The sequence below is a fragment of the Anthonomus grandis genome, chromosome 1 (genome assembly GCF_022605725.1).
Source record: "Anthonomus grandis grandis chromosome 1, icAntGran1.3, whole genome shotgun sequence".
NCBI classification, from domain to species: domain Eukaryota; kingdom Metazoa; phylum Arthropoda; class Insecta; order Coleoptera; family Curculionidae; genus Anthonomus; species Anthonomus grandis.
In genome coordinates this window covers 30,665,858-30,679,637 of record NC_065546.1, presented here as the reverse complement: position 1 = coordinate 30,679,637, position 13,780 = coordinate 30,665,858, and the positions used below count along the sequence as shown (strand labels likewise).

Here is a 13,780-nt window from a genome sequence, read left to right as displayed (position 1 = left end):
AAAGGTACGCGTCCAACATACTGAGCGAGTTCGTTGAAACCCATTATCAGAAGAAGTAAATTCGCTAAACCGCATCGCTCACGCATCTAGTATCACCCGATACAATCCTGTGTTTATGGGATAAACCGCATTTCATACTGAGAAAAAGCTGGCCAGTTAACGTGAGTGAAAAACTGTAATCGAGAAAAAACCAGGTAAGGTCTCACAACCATTAATTGTCAAAAAACAATAAATACCAACCACGCGATATAAATGGATTTTAACAGATTTTACCCCCGCCTCCCACAGCCCTCCAAAATGAGGAGCGGAAGGTGGATTGAAGTGCCATGATATGCCCTCAGTCGAGGCAGAATTAACCATAAAACCATTCAATTGGTTAGACGCACCAGTAAAATTGGTACCGCAATCGCTATATAAGTGCTGACAACGGCCACGGCGAGTGATAAACCTATGTAAAGCAGCTAAAAAGGCCTCGGTAGAGAGGTTAGAGACCAATTCAAGATGTACAGCCTTGGCGGCAAAGAAAACGAATAGGCACAAGTAACCCTTAGTGGTGCGACTGCCACGGTAGCGTGACATCATTACATTAAAAGGCCCGGCGTAGTCCACTCCGGTGTGAAGAAAAGGCTTTACTTGGGAGACGCGCACAGCAGGCAAATCACCCATTGGGGGCTAAATAGACTGGGATCTACACCTAAAGCAGCGTACACATTTTGAAATAATTTGACGAATGACCCCTTTAGAAGATACTATCCAGAATTGTTGCATGATAAGAAACTGAACGCTTTGGACAACTGCACGAAAATATTTGAAATGAAAATAAGTTACTACAAGTTTTGTAAACTCGTGAATACCAAGTAAAAGGGCAGGATAATTGTGATTAAAACTCAATGAGTGTTTTAAGCGACTACCCACGCGCAAGATATTTTCACTATCCATAAAAACGCTTAACCGTCTAAGCGGCTTCGAAGGCAATTGATTGCTTTGAATAAGCCTTATGTCTGAAGCAAAGGCCTGTGACTGAACATGCTTAACCAAAACCATTGTGGCGGCATGAAGTTGGGAAGACGTAAGAGCGCCTGTAAGTTTTTTAAGTGGGAAACAAATGTTATTTTTGTAGCGAAAGATATAAGCAACAATGCGCGTTAATTTATCAAATGATGAAAACTTCAAAATGAGGCTCTCAAAAAAATCTTCTGAAGCGGGAACCAATAAGCAGGTTTTATTTTCTTCAGGTAAAGCGACATTTGAAGAAATATTTACAAAAGGGATCCAGTTGCGGTTTGAATTAAGTAAAAAACTCGGACCTGCCCATCAAAGCGAACTCTTTTTTAACTCTACCGGAAACAGGTATCTAGAACCTAAATCCGCAGGATTGTTTTCAGAGGAGACATGATACCAATAAGAAACGGGTAACCTTTCTTGGATAAAGGAGACCCTATTACTAACAAAAGTACTCCAACGATGTGGAGACGCTTTGATCCACGAAAGGGCAATTGTTGAGTCACTCCAGGCGAAATTTTTATGAATTGCGAAATATGAGGTATAAATTTTGTAAACATGTGACAGCAAACGAGACAAAAGCACGGCTGCGCATAGTTCTAAGCGTGGAATCGAAAGAGTTTTTAGCGGTGCAACTTTCGACTTAGCACATACAAATTGAGTGGCTACTCCATCAGGAGTTAAACAGCCTAGGTAAATTACAGCGCAATAGCCCTTTGCGGAGAGGGAACAAACAACGAGGGATTTTACATTCCGATATAGAAGATATCTCCGAATAATATTTATTCCAAAGAAAAACGATCTCCTTTGGAGGCGTTTACAATTACCCCTAACAAGAAAAGTTAAGGGAGAAATTAATCCCAAAGGATCAAAAATTTTTGCTAAATTAGACAAAAGTATTCGTTTTGTGCATCCTTTATCAATTGAACTAACTAAAAACTGGAAAACATCAAGAGAATGATTCCACTAAAGACCTAAAACTTTCAAGGGGCTATCTGAATCAAAATTAAGTGAAAGACTTCATTATAAAGAAAAGATGGTTGAAAATTAGCTAACAAACGAGGATCATTACTACACCATTTTCGAAGTTCAAAACCACCTTTCTAAAGAAGAGATATCAAATCCCTTTGAAGATTTTTCGCTCCCTCAATGGTTTCTGAGCCACGTTGACGTCGTCAACATAAGATGACCTCAAAATAATTTGGGAAGCTTCAAGAAGCTAAAGCTAATAACGACCTAATGGCAAGATAAGGTGCACAAGTTAACCCATAAGTAACTGTAAGAAGGCGATAATCAGCGATAGGTTGATCTTTGGAGAAGCGTCACACGATTCTTTGATAATCGGCGTGTGCGGGGTTTATTAAAATTTGCCTAAACATTTGGCGAACATCGGCTGTGAAAACAAAACGATGAATTCTGAAGCCAAGTACAACTCGAAAATATCAGTTTGTAATTTGGGTCCAGGGAGAAGACACTCATTAAGCGACATGTCCCCGGGAGATTTTGCTGAAGCGTTAAATACTACGCGAAGTTTAGTGGTGGGACTGGAATCCTTTAACACACAATGATGTGGGATATAAAATGACCGTTGTGGTATGTCCCCTAAAGGTAGTAATTCCTTGTGATTTTGAGTAAGGTATTCCTGCATAAAAGCAGAATAATTACAGTAAAGCTTCGGATTCCTTTCGAGTCTGCGCTCTAACGATAAAAAGTTTCGAACAGCTAATTCTCTACTGCTAGTAAACTCAGGGTCCTGACTTTGAAATGGCAAGGAAACTACGAATCTCCCATTTTCGTTGCGATAGGTAGAATTAGCAAAGATTTCCTCGCATTTTCGATCCTCTGGAGATAAAGTCTTGACGTGAGGTACCTCCTCAACTTCCCAAAACTTTTGCATTGTATCATTAATAAACGTATTAAAGCAAACGAGAGACTGTGAAGCATGAGGCAAAAACCCTGACTGACACTTTACCCATCAAAATAAAGCCGAAGTGTGTTAATAGCGACAGGCTCATTGAGCCGACCATTAAGACGACCCTCCTCCAAAATATAAGGCAACAAAGAAGTACCTATTAGCATGTCAATAGGACCGGGGATGTTATATGTTATATGTAAGTAGGGTCAGCCAGCACAGCATTGCGCAAGTGAGGCCATGTTCTTTTAGGCAAAGGGGATTTAGGTAAACTACCACAAATTTTTGGTTGGCAAAACTGCTGCTTCTAAATCAATAATAGGGGTAAGTTTGTTACAAGGGCGAATTTTTGTGAAAATACTTTTTGAACAATTAGGTACATGGGTTTCTCCCACACAGTACTGTATCGAAAGCTCACTGTTGAGAAAAGTGGACTGTATTTATTGTTTTTTTTTGTTGACAATTAATGGTTGTGAGACTTTACAGTTTTTCACTCGCGTTAGCTGGCCAGCCATTTTTCTCAGTACAAAATGCGGTTTATTCCATAAACACGGGATTGTATCGGGTGGTACTAGATGCGTGAGCGATGCGGTTTAGCGAATTTACTTCTTCTGATAATGGGTTTCAACGAACTGGCTCAGTATGTTGGACGCGTACCTTTTTATAAGGCCTCAAAACATTCTTTTGGATGCATTTGAATAGAAATACTTTAACTAACTATTTCTATACAGTGAGCCAAACGAAATTGAGTTAAAGTTTAAAGTTTAATGAAAATTTGAAATAGAATGAACAATGAACTACTTGATTCAAACTGTTGTAAAATTTAAGAAAACTGAACATGTATGTATGTCATACATTAATAATATGGTTATGCCGCTTAAAAATTCTAATATTGTACTATTCGCTGTTGACCCTAAATTATAGGTATATTATTAGCGGAAATCTAGATCAAATTCGGATATCACTATAGAAATTAATAATTTATTTTGCGGGCTCTGCAATAACAAACTTAGCCCAAATACAAGAAAACCATCGATTAATCGAAAACCAAATTTTTGATTTTCGCTAAAAAATCTAAATTTACCTCATTGGATATAAACAATATAATAAATGAAGAAAAATTCGTATTTGAAAGGAATATTAAATACTTGGGTACAATTTTGTGCTCTAGTTTGAATTTTCATACACACGCTGACTACTAAAAGGTCTGATTTACTAACAGCATAGGCCAAAATCTATCGATGCATACCAAACTTTCATTAGATACTGCCCTTGTACTTCCTCATATATAGTTTTGTTCGATATTAACCTACTACAGTATAAAATCCAACTAGAGTAAATTCTAAATAGGGCTATGAAAACGGTCCTAAAATGTAACCGCTATTCAACTATCAAGACTATGTTGGATCTTCTAAATTTTTGATCATTTCAGCAAAGAATTAAATTAAAAAGATATATTTTACCGAAGTATGTATGTGATAAAATGCCAGGTTTTCGAGATGTTTATAATAAAACAAACAGAATATAATAATTAAAACCTGTGAGCATCATTTAAATAATTTTATAATTTTTAATACGTTAAATAAATTCAAAATAGTCCAAATAATCAAAATAAATCATAACAATAGAATAAACACCTTGTAAAACAACTGGGCGCTTGGGCGACTCCAAAGTAGAGATGGTGACGTGTAGACCTGAAATAATAAAAGTAACCTGAGCACACTTATTCCCGTAAAATTAATTAAATAAAAAAGAAGTTAAGCAAAACTCATTAATATGAAAACTATGAATTAATATGTTTTAAACTTACTCAGTGATTTTACTTTTACGATAACCATTTAATTCATGTTCACCAACATTTAACCACTTAACTTAAATATCCCAAAATTTATTATTCACCAATTTATTATTTTTATCCGATTGTTAAATGTCCCAGTAACAACAACGTACTGATATTGAATGATATATGTAAGAAAACACCGAGTTTTAATTAAATTAAGATTTAATAAAACGAAAAATCTTAAAATAAAACAGAACAAATTTCTCTTCAGAAATAATGCGTCGCAGACGCTGTCTAAAATTCGAATATTCCCTTTTCTTTTTAATAGCAAAACTCTTACATAAACTTAAAACTAACACAAACACTCCGCATCCATAAATCGTCATCATAAAGTGTCCCATAATGTCAAATAAATAAAGGTAATGGCTCGGGTGACGATTTCATGAAGAGGGCCCAATTGAGTTTCGAATCTAGCTGGTCTGGCACAGAATATATTCTTACATATACAATCGTTCAATATGCCAAAACGTGAGCACTACATTACTCACAAACCGTAGCTACAAAAACATTATCATAAAACATGAGATTGAGACAGCAATCTCCGATCTAGACCACTTGACGATAACACACTTTGTACTGAGGGGTGCAATGGACACCAAAACGCGAGAGTCCTCTCCAGATACAAAGCCTTGTTAAATTCAACGAGCTGTGCAATGGTCCCAGACCAGCTCAGTATCTTAACAAGAACCAATAAACAATCGTCACACCAACACAAGCAAGACAAACAACAATCGGTCATTAAAATATTTCATTACTCACATTTTTAATTAAAAAGGTAAAATATCGGTGTAATCAATAAGATAGAAATAAGCATACTCTGTGATAACACTCACCCTTTCTTGTAGTAAAACACTACACCAAACCAACACAGCTTATTTCACGTCGCAACACCCTTTATTGTTTTTATTAAATAACTTCACTCTTTAGTGACCAAAACTCAAATGAATTTTATAAACCAAATATTTATCTCACTCTTTTATCAAAACCCATAAAAATAATTCCCGAGGGGAAACGCTAAGTGTAAACCGTATTTGGTTACTTACGGTACCGCTGAGCTAGCTTTAGTTTTGTAAATATTCTGGACCTCTTTTCGGTCAGACCGATAAATTTCATCTTAATGACTAAGAAAAATATTTCAATTCTTTAGAAAATAAACAGGGTCTTACAAGAAATTGTAAGGATTTTATTTTGGTGAATAGATATGTAAGTTTGTAGTATCAGTAAAAAATGCATGATTATGTTCTATATAGAGGTTTTAGTAAGCTTAACAAATAACCGATAGATGTAAAAATTTATACTAATGTTAATCAGTTTAAGAGTCTATTGTTAATTTATTGTTTTTTCCTCTTTGCTATAGTTTGTTAAAATAACTTTTTCTTAGGTGGGTATTCTTATGTTTAATTTATCCATGTACTTTTTCTGCTAAATATAGATTATTATTATTTTATTACAAACTGTTTCAATTTTTTTGAAGTTATTACAGTGCCTAATATATTAACTTTAAAATTAACTGGAAAAATAGTTTTAAATACCTGGAAATAGATCACAATTTTAAATGTAAGGCTCAAGTTAAAAAATAAAAGACAATAATATATTATTGACAACAGAAAACGTTCACCTATTAAAAGAACTAAACTCGGCATGACCCGTCACCAAACTATCTTTTATTTAATACCTATCCTGGTTTTACATTCTCTCTTCAGTCGCCAGTTAACATAAACATAAACAAATCGGGATTATTATGGCTATTTGATATTTTATTTCATTCTAGTTGACAAAGCACTGATAAACGAGAATGTATTTCCCGATTTAGAATAAATGATACCTTTATAAAAAAATAAAAATTAGTAAATCTTACATTCGGCCATCCTGCTTTCTGTCCTGTCCTCAGGAAGCTAACTTAAAACATTATATCTAACATCTTATTTAAGATTTTTTTTCTTGCAGGCTGCAACTTAGACTAAACATGCTAACATTACTTGTCAACAACTAAATGTAATGTTATTTAAAGTTATTCCCTAGTCTAAAAAAAAATTGACAGTTGTATACAATTTTACAACTAGGTTTGCAAACTGCAAACACTTCACTAAGGAAGATATCGCAAACTGCGACTTATAATAACCAATATTATGCCAACTGCACAAATTAGGTATTTCGCCAACTGCAAAATAACTTGATGAAGAAAATGCAAACTGCATTAAAATTTGCCATCTGCAAATAATACTAACTATACATCGCTAGCTGCGCTATAATTTCGGTCTTAGTACAAACTGTACAAAAGTATAACAAGCAAATAAACTGTCCAAATTTCGCAAACTGCAAAATGAAATAACAAATAGTACTAACTGTACTAAAACTTTAAACAACTGTTTTACTGTATTATCAAAAAAAACACTATGATTACATTACTATATTGCTAACTGCACAATTTTAATTAAATGGGTTTTCTTTTGTGGCATTTTAAAACCTAACCCACAGTTTTATTTTATCTACCGCCACTACGGTTTGATAATTTTTAAATCCTTCCCTTAGGTCTTGCACTTCATATCTGTCATTTAAAAGAATGACCCTTTAAACTTAGGAAGAAGTTTACGACTACGACCTGTAGCAGGGTTATCCGTTCTAAAAACCATTACCACATCATCCTGCTTGTATTGTTTAGCTTCTGCTCTGGTTTTGTCATACCTCTTTTTCTGAGCCAACTGCTCTACCGTTAGTCGGGTACTTAATTCTGAACGTAATTGTTCCAAATCAATCTGATTCTAAGAATCTTTATTACTATTAACTATTTTGGATTCCGCCATAGCCCTGCATCTATATCCGGCAAGAACTTCTAACGGTGATACCTTTGTAGCCTTATTACTTGTACACTTCAGAACACTTTGTATCTGCTTGACATAGCAATCCCAGAGATCTTCTGGTTGACCACCCGCTGTAGCAGCTAAACAATTTAGGACCGTTCGATTCACAGGTTCATATTGCCCGTTAGCCCTCGGAGTTGCAACAGCATTTAGGATATGCTTAATTTTGTAAACTGAGCAAAATGTCTCAAATGTCTTTGAGGTGAAAGCAGTTCCTCGGTCTGTAATTATCCTTACAGGAGAACCAAATATATACATGATATCCTGCAAAGACTTGACAACATAACAGACTTAGTGCTTTTTACGGTTTCCAAAAAAAAATTTTTGTAAACCCATCAATAATAACTAAAATATATTGATTTTTCTTTGTGCTTGTCTTTTCTCAGTATGATGTTTATAATAAAGGCAATTGAGACAAGCCTTAATATATTTAGAGGTAAACGTCCTCATTTTTGGGAACCAGTAATTCTCTAATATCCTTTCTAAAGTCTTTTCCAAGGCAAGGTGTTCGGCATCATCATGGCATAGTTTACATATTTGCCATCTTGCATATTTAGGCACAACCCATGCTAATTTTCCGTTCACCATCTTTCTATATACTTTACCGTCTCGCGGGCTATATTCCTCCCAAGACTGCTTAAAATTCGATTTTTTTTCTGTCTTATCTAAGATTCTTTTTATTTTTATATTATCTTCTCATTCTGCATTTGCGCCACTAAAATCCAATCAGATTCAGTCAAATCTATTGTACTAATTTCTTCTTCTTTCTTTTCCAACATAGACAGGCGACTTAATGCATCCACATGTAGCATAGTTTTACCTGAGTGATATTCTAACTGGAAATCATAATCTTGTACCTCTAACGACCAACGGCCAACTCGAGGAATCAAATATTTTTTGAAAATGTTGTTCGTAATGCGTTCCAGTCTGTTCCTATTTTAAATTGGATTCCTACTATGTAAACTACGAAAAATTCTAAAGACAACTACGGCTAATGTCTTCAATTCGTAGGAGTGATAGCACTTCTGATCACCAGTTGTTTGTTTACTGAAATAACCCACAACCTTTTTATCCTTAGCTACTCCCTGCAACAGGATTCCTCTAACGCCCATAGCACTGGCATCAGTATGCAATTCAGTAGGTAAAGGTTGATTTGTTCGAGTTAGAAGATAATAAAAGGCACAAATGAATATATTGTATAATGATTTATTAACCGAATAATATAAGAACTGTTACAAAGAAATTTAGAAGTTATTTCAACCTTATAAATTTACAGACTAAATACGAACGAAAAACCACATAATCCATATAATGTTATACAATTATAAATGAAGTGCTTATGGTGCGGTATCTCGATAAAAGTCCCCGAACCCATAAATTTGTTCTTAATGGTTATATTTTGAGATCCCGATGCCGCCTTGAAGACTGTTTATTTAAGCTAGATAACAATAATTAGTGTTGAATATTAGATTCGAACATCCCCCTGCAACTAAAATTATTTTTCAATTAGTCAAACAGACCCCCTCTATTACTTAAGTATTCTAACTTAACCCTATGCAGAGGCTTAGTCAACATGTCAGCTATCATGTTTTCAGTTGGACAATATCTGAAAGTAACAACGTTATTCTCATATAATTCCTTGACAACATTGTACTTTGTATCAATGTGTTTCGTCCGATTGCTAAAGTTGTGATTTGCTAAAAGTTTTAAACAGCTTTGATTATCTTCATATATAACAACTTTTGGCACTAAATTCACAGATATCTTTATTACTCCTTTCAACCAAATTGGTTCCTGACATCCTTCAGCCAATGCTATGTACTCTGCTTCGGTTGATGATAGAGATACGCCATTCTGTTCTCTGCATCCCCAAATTATTAGGTGAACCACGTAGCATAAATATATACCCGCTATTTGATATTTTATCTTTTTTGTCTTCTGCCCAGTCAGCGTCTGCGTAGTCATATAATATCTGTTCCTTGTTGTCCTAGAACATGCTTTTTATATTTACTTTTCTTTAAATATCTTAATACTCTTTTTGCTTCATTCCAGTCTACTTCTTTTGGATTTTTTATTTTGTTGGCTCAATATGGTGACACTGGCCAATATATCCGATCTTGTATTTACTGCAACATATACTAAACCACCAATTAGTTGTTGGTATATTTCACCGTTCTTCATAGGCTTTTCTCTGCTAAGCTTATAATATCCAACATCCAACGGTATATGAGATTCTTTGGCATCTTTCATCATAAACTTACCCAGCAATTTGTCTATATAACTGGCCTGATTTAAACTAAATATTCCTTGCTCGTTTCTTTCAATCTGCATGCCTAAAAAATTTTTTAGCAATCCTAAACTCGTTATTTCAAAATTACATTTAAGTTTTTCTTTAAACGTATCAATTACTCGAGTATCTTTTGCTGCTATTAAAATATCATCCACGTATATTATTACGTAAACCCTTTCATTATTTATTTCTTTGATGTATAAACATGAATCAATATTGCTCTGACAAAATTTTTCTTTTGTCAAAACTTCATGAAGCTTCTGGTTCCAAGTCCTAGCAGAATGTTTTAGACCATATAAACTTTTATTTAACTTGCAAACAAAGTGTGTATCTTCTTCTTTAAATCCCTCTGGCTGTTCCATAAAAATCTCTTCTGTTAGTTCTCCATTTGAAAACGCTGTTTTTGCATCTAGATGTTTTACTATGAAATTTTGACTCAACTGGACTACAACTGGAGCAAACACTTCATCGTAATCTATGCCGACTTTTTGGCTAAAACCCCTTGCTACCAGTCGTGCCTTGTACTTCTCCGGGTTCTGATCCTCACCGGTTTTTAATTTGAATAATCATTTACATGACACTATATTCTTTCCCTTCGGTGCTTGTATTAAATCCCAAGTTTTATTATTTTTTAATGACGTGATCTCTTCTTCCATAGCTTGCCTCCAATTAACTTTGCTATGTAGCGCTCATGTGGAACACCTTTATTTTCTCTATTGGATTTACGGTCAACTAAAGTCTCTTTATCCGTATCTTTATCTAATTGATAGCTTGAATCATTGAAGTCATGGGATTATTCTGAACTTTAACTTTCATACGTATCAGATGTCTCCGTAGAATTTTCTATATCCTCTGTGTCTTTAAAATCTGCTACCTCTTTTTCTTCTACTGTTTCTGTGTCCTCCTGTTCCATCATAAACTCGATGGATACTTCTTCACTTTTCTGTTTCTTTTTCTCGACACATATTTTTCTCAGAAAACACTACACTATGGCTAATTGTAATACGCCCTGTATCTACGTTTAACAACCTATATGCTTGAGTTTCCTGAGAATAACCTACAAATATTAATAACCCAGCTTTTTGGTCAAATTTATTTTTACATCTTTCCTTTGGGATGTGACTATGCACTTTAGATCCAAATATTTGCAAAGTCGACACCTCTGGTTTTACTTTATGCCATAACTCAAACGGTGTTTTTTCTTTTGATTTCGTAGGTAGGCGATTTTGGAAATAGTTGGCTGTCACTATTGCTTCCCCCCAATATTTCTTTGGTAAATCCGTATCGATTAGCATGCACCTAGCCATCTCGACTAGCGACCTATTTTTTCTTTCTGCAACCCCATTTTGTTCTGCAGAGTACCCCGCTGTATATTGAATTTTTATACCTTTACCCTTTAAAAATTCCCTTAAATTATTATTAACGTACTCGCCACCCCTGTCTGACCTAATTACTTTCGGAACCCTGCCTAACTGATTACTCGTAAATTCTATAAACTCTTTTATACATTTTACAGTTTCATTTTTATGATTTAATAAATATATAGTTGTATACCTTGAAAAATCATCAATTATTAGTGTTAAAATGTATCGTTTACCCCCTGGAGTAACAGTCTTCATGGGACCGCAAACATCTGTATGTATTAAGTCAAGAATATTAAATGTATTGCTTTGAAAAAATTTTGGGAAACTCTTACGAATAATTTTACCTTTTACACAGCAGTCACAAGTTTCTCTAATCCTACAATCCTTAATATTAATCCCGATTGCCATTTTCCTTTGCATTAAGTATTTAACTGCATCCATGTCCCTGTGTCCCCATGTCCCTGATGCCATGTATGCTGACAATCCCTGGAATGCTCAAAAACACTCAGTGCATGGTCCACACTTGAAAGCTTGTATAAGTCGGGTGATGGCATCGCACTCGCGATCACTTTTCCGCGTAAAGCAATTTATGCACTCATTTTTATCGAACTGCACATCATATCCCGCACTTGTTAGCTTTTTCACAGTATATAGTATATACAGTATATATAGATAGTAAATTCGAATCTAATCGCGGCACATACAAAACATTATCGATTTTTAAATTTTCCACTCCCGCACCAGTCGCACACTTAATGAGTCCTGTTCCTATACCCTGAACCTCGGAGTGCTGCCCTTTCTCCGCTAACCTCACAACGCCCTTTCTGCTACTATCAAATTGGGTATAAAATCCTTTGTAGTTAACCATATGGCTCGAAGCTTCCGAGTCCACATACCACGAAGCAGAATTCCTTTTTTCGTCGTTTGAGCTATAATTAACCATAAAACATGCATCATCAGTATTACTTTCAGTGACCTTATCGCCTTTTCCTTTTTAAACGCTTTGTACTTAAACAGTCTCGTTTAAAATGGCCTTCCCTGTTACAAAAATAACACTGCTTTACTTCTGTGCTTGCAGTACCATTATTTCTGTTACCCTTATACACTAATTTCATAACTGACTCATCCTGGTTTCCTTCAGAAAGCTCCCTGACGCCTCCTGTACTCATCGAATAATTTACTCTTTACGAATTCCAGTATAAACTCATTCGACGACTTACATTCCAGCGCTGTAATTAAAAAACTGTACGAGTCTGGAAGACTTCCCAGCAAAATTCCTGCTGCGAACCTGTCCTTAATTTCTTCTTCTAAGGCGGCCAATTTATTCAACAACTCTAGGAATAAACTGATATGTGCTTCCATATCACCATTCTCCTCCAGCGACAACCTACAAATTCGTTTTAGTAGGAAAATCATGACCTTGACAAACTTCATAAACTTGATTTTTGGTGATATTCCTTTAGTGCTTCCCACGCATCACATGCATATTCTCTATTTCTGATATGCACTAATTGACTAACGTCGACAAGTAAGGCTATAGTTGACAAAGCTTTATCATTTTATTTTTTCCAGGTAATGTCTCGACTTTCTTCTGCTGGTAATACACTCGAAACTACTCCCCATAAGTCAGCATTGACAAGCAACATTTTTACTAAATAACTCTGATATTTTTACTAAATGACTCTGACTGATAGTTCTGACCATTTAATTTTTCGACGTTTCGCACTTTCCGCCATTATTCCGGCTTTCCACAAAACAGGAATACTACTCGCGATTGTACACTTTTTATTATCTTTATATAGGTGAGCTAACGCAACGTACCTGGGCCCATAACCTGTTCGAGATAGAAGATAATAAAAGGCACAAATGAATATATTGTATAACGATTTATTAACCGAATATTATAAGAACTGTTACAAAGAAATTAAGATGTTATTTCAACCTTATAAATTTACAGACTAAATACGGACGAAAAACCTCATAATCTATATAGTGTTATACAATTATAACAGAAGTGCTTTGTTACATGCAGATTTTGCCCTGAGCATGTATTATGGGATTTCATATAAATTCAGGCAAAAGTTTATGGTTTTTGGTATCGGCTTGGAAGGGTTGTGTGATTTACAGTTTTTAAAAATGGAATTTGGGGTTTGATAGCAATGCAATTTATTTTTTTTAGGCTTTTGGGGTTTGATTATTTTTAGGAATGTATTTACCTACCCTATCCTGTCAGCACACCTCGGTGGAGTTAGTTGTATTATGTTTCCTTAGTCCCTATTCATGTACCTGGTGTTGGGAACTTTCTGACCTTTGATTTATTTTTCAAGAGTTTCTATGAGGCCGGTATATGTCTGGGGTATGGAGGGACTTCTAGAGGGTGCTGTTGTGCCACAGATTGCGCTATGAGTGGAGTAAATAAGACCTTTTAGATGGTGATCCGTTAGTGTAGGAAAACTTACAAATACTTTCTTCTATAGCGGAATCATGTTGGGCAAGGTATCCTAATTAATT

General features: G+C 35.1%; 1 long non-coding RNA gene across 1 annotated transcript; it reads right to left on the bottom strand.

Annotated features, from left to right (window-relative positions):
* Positions 1–4,551: 4,551 nt before the first annotated feature.
* LOC126737898 (uncharacterized) lies at positions 4,552–5,786 on the bottom strand. The gene is made up of 2 exons (XR_007661162.1): positions 5,588–5,786; positions 4,552–4,608 (listed from the first exon to the last, which is right to left on the bottom strand). It is a non-coding gene; the product is annotated as an uncharacterized LOC126737898 (long non-coding RNA).
* Positions 5,787–13,780: the final 7,994 nt, after the last annotated feature.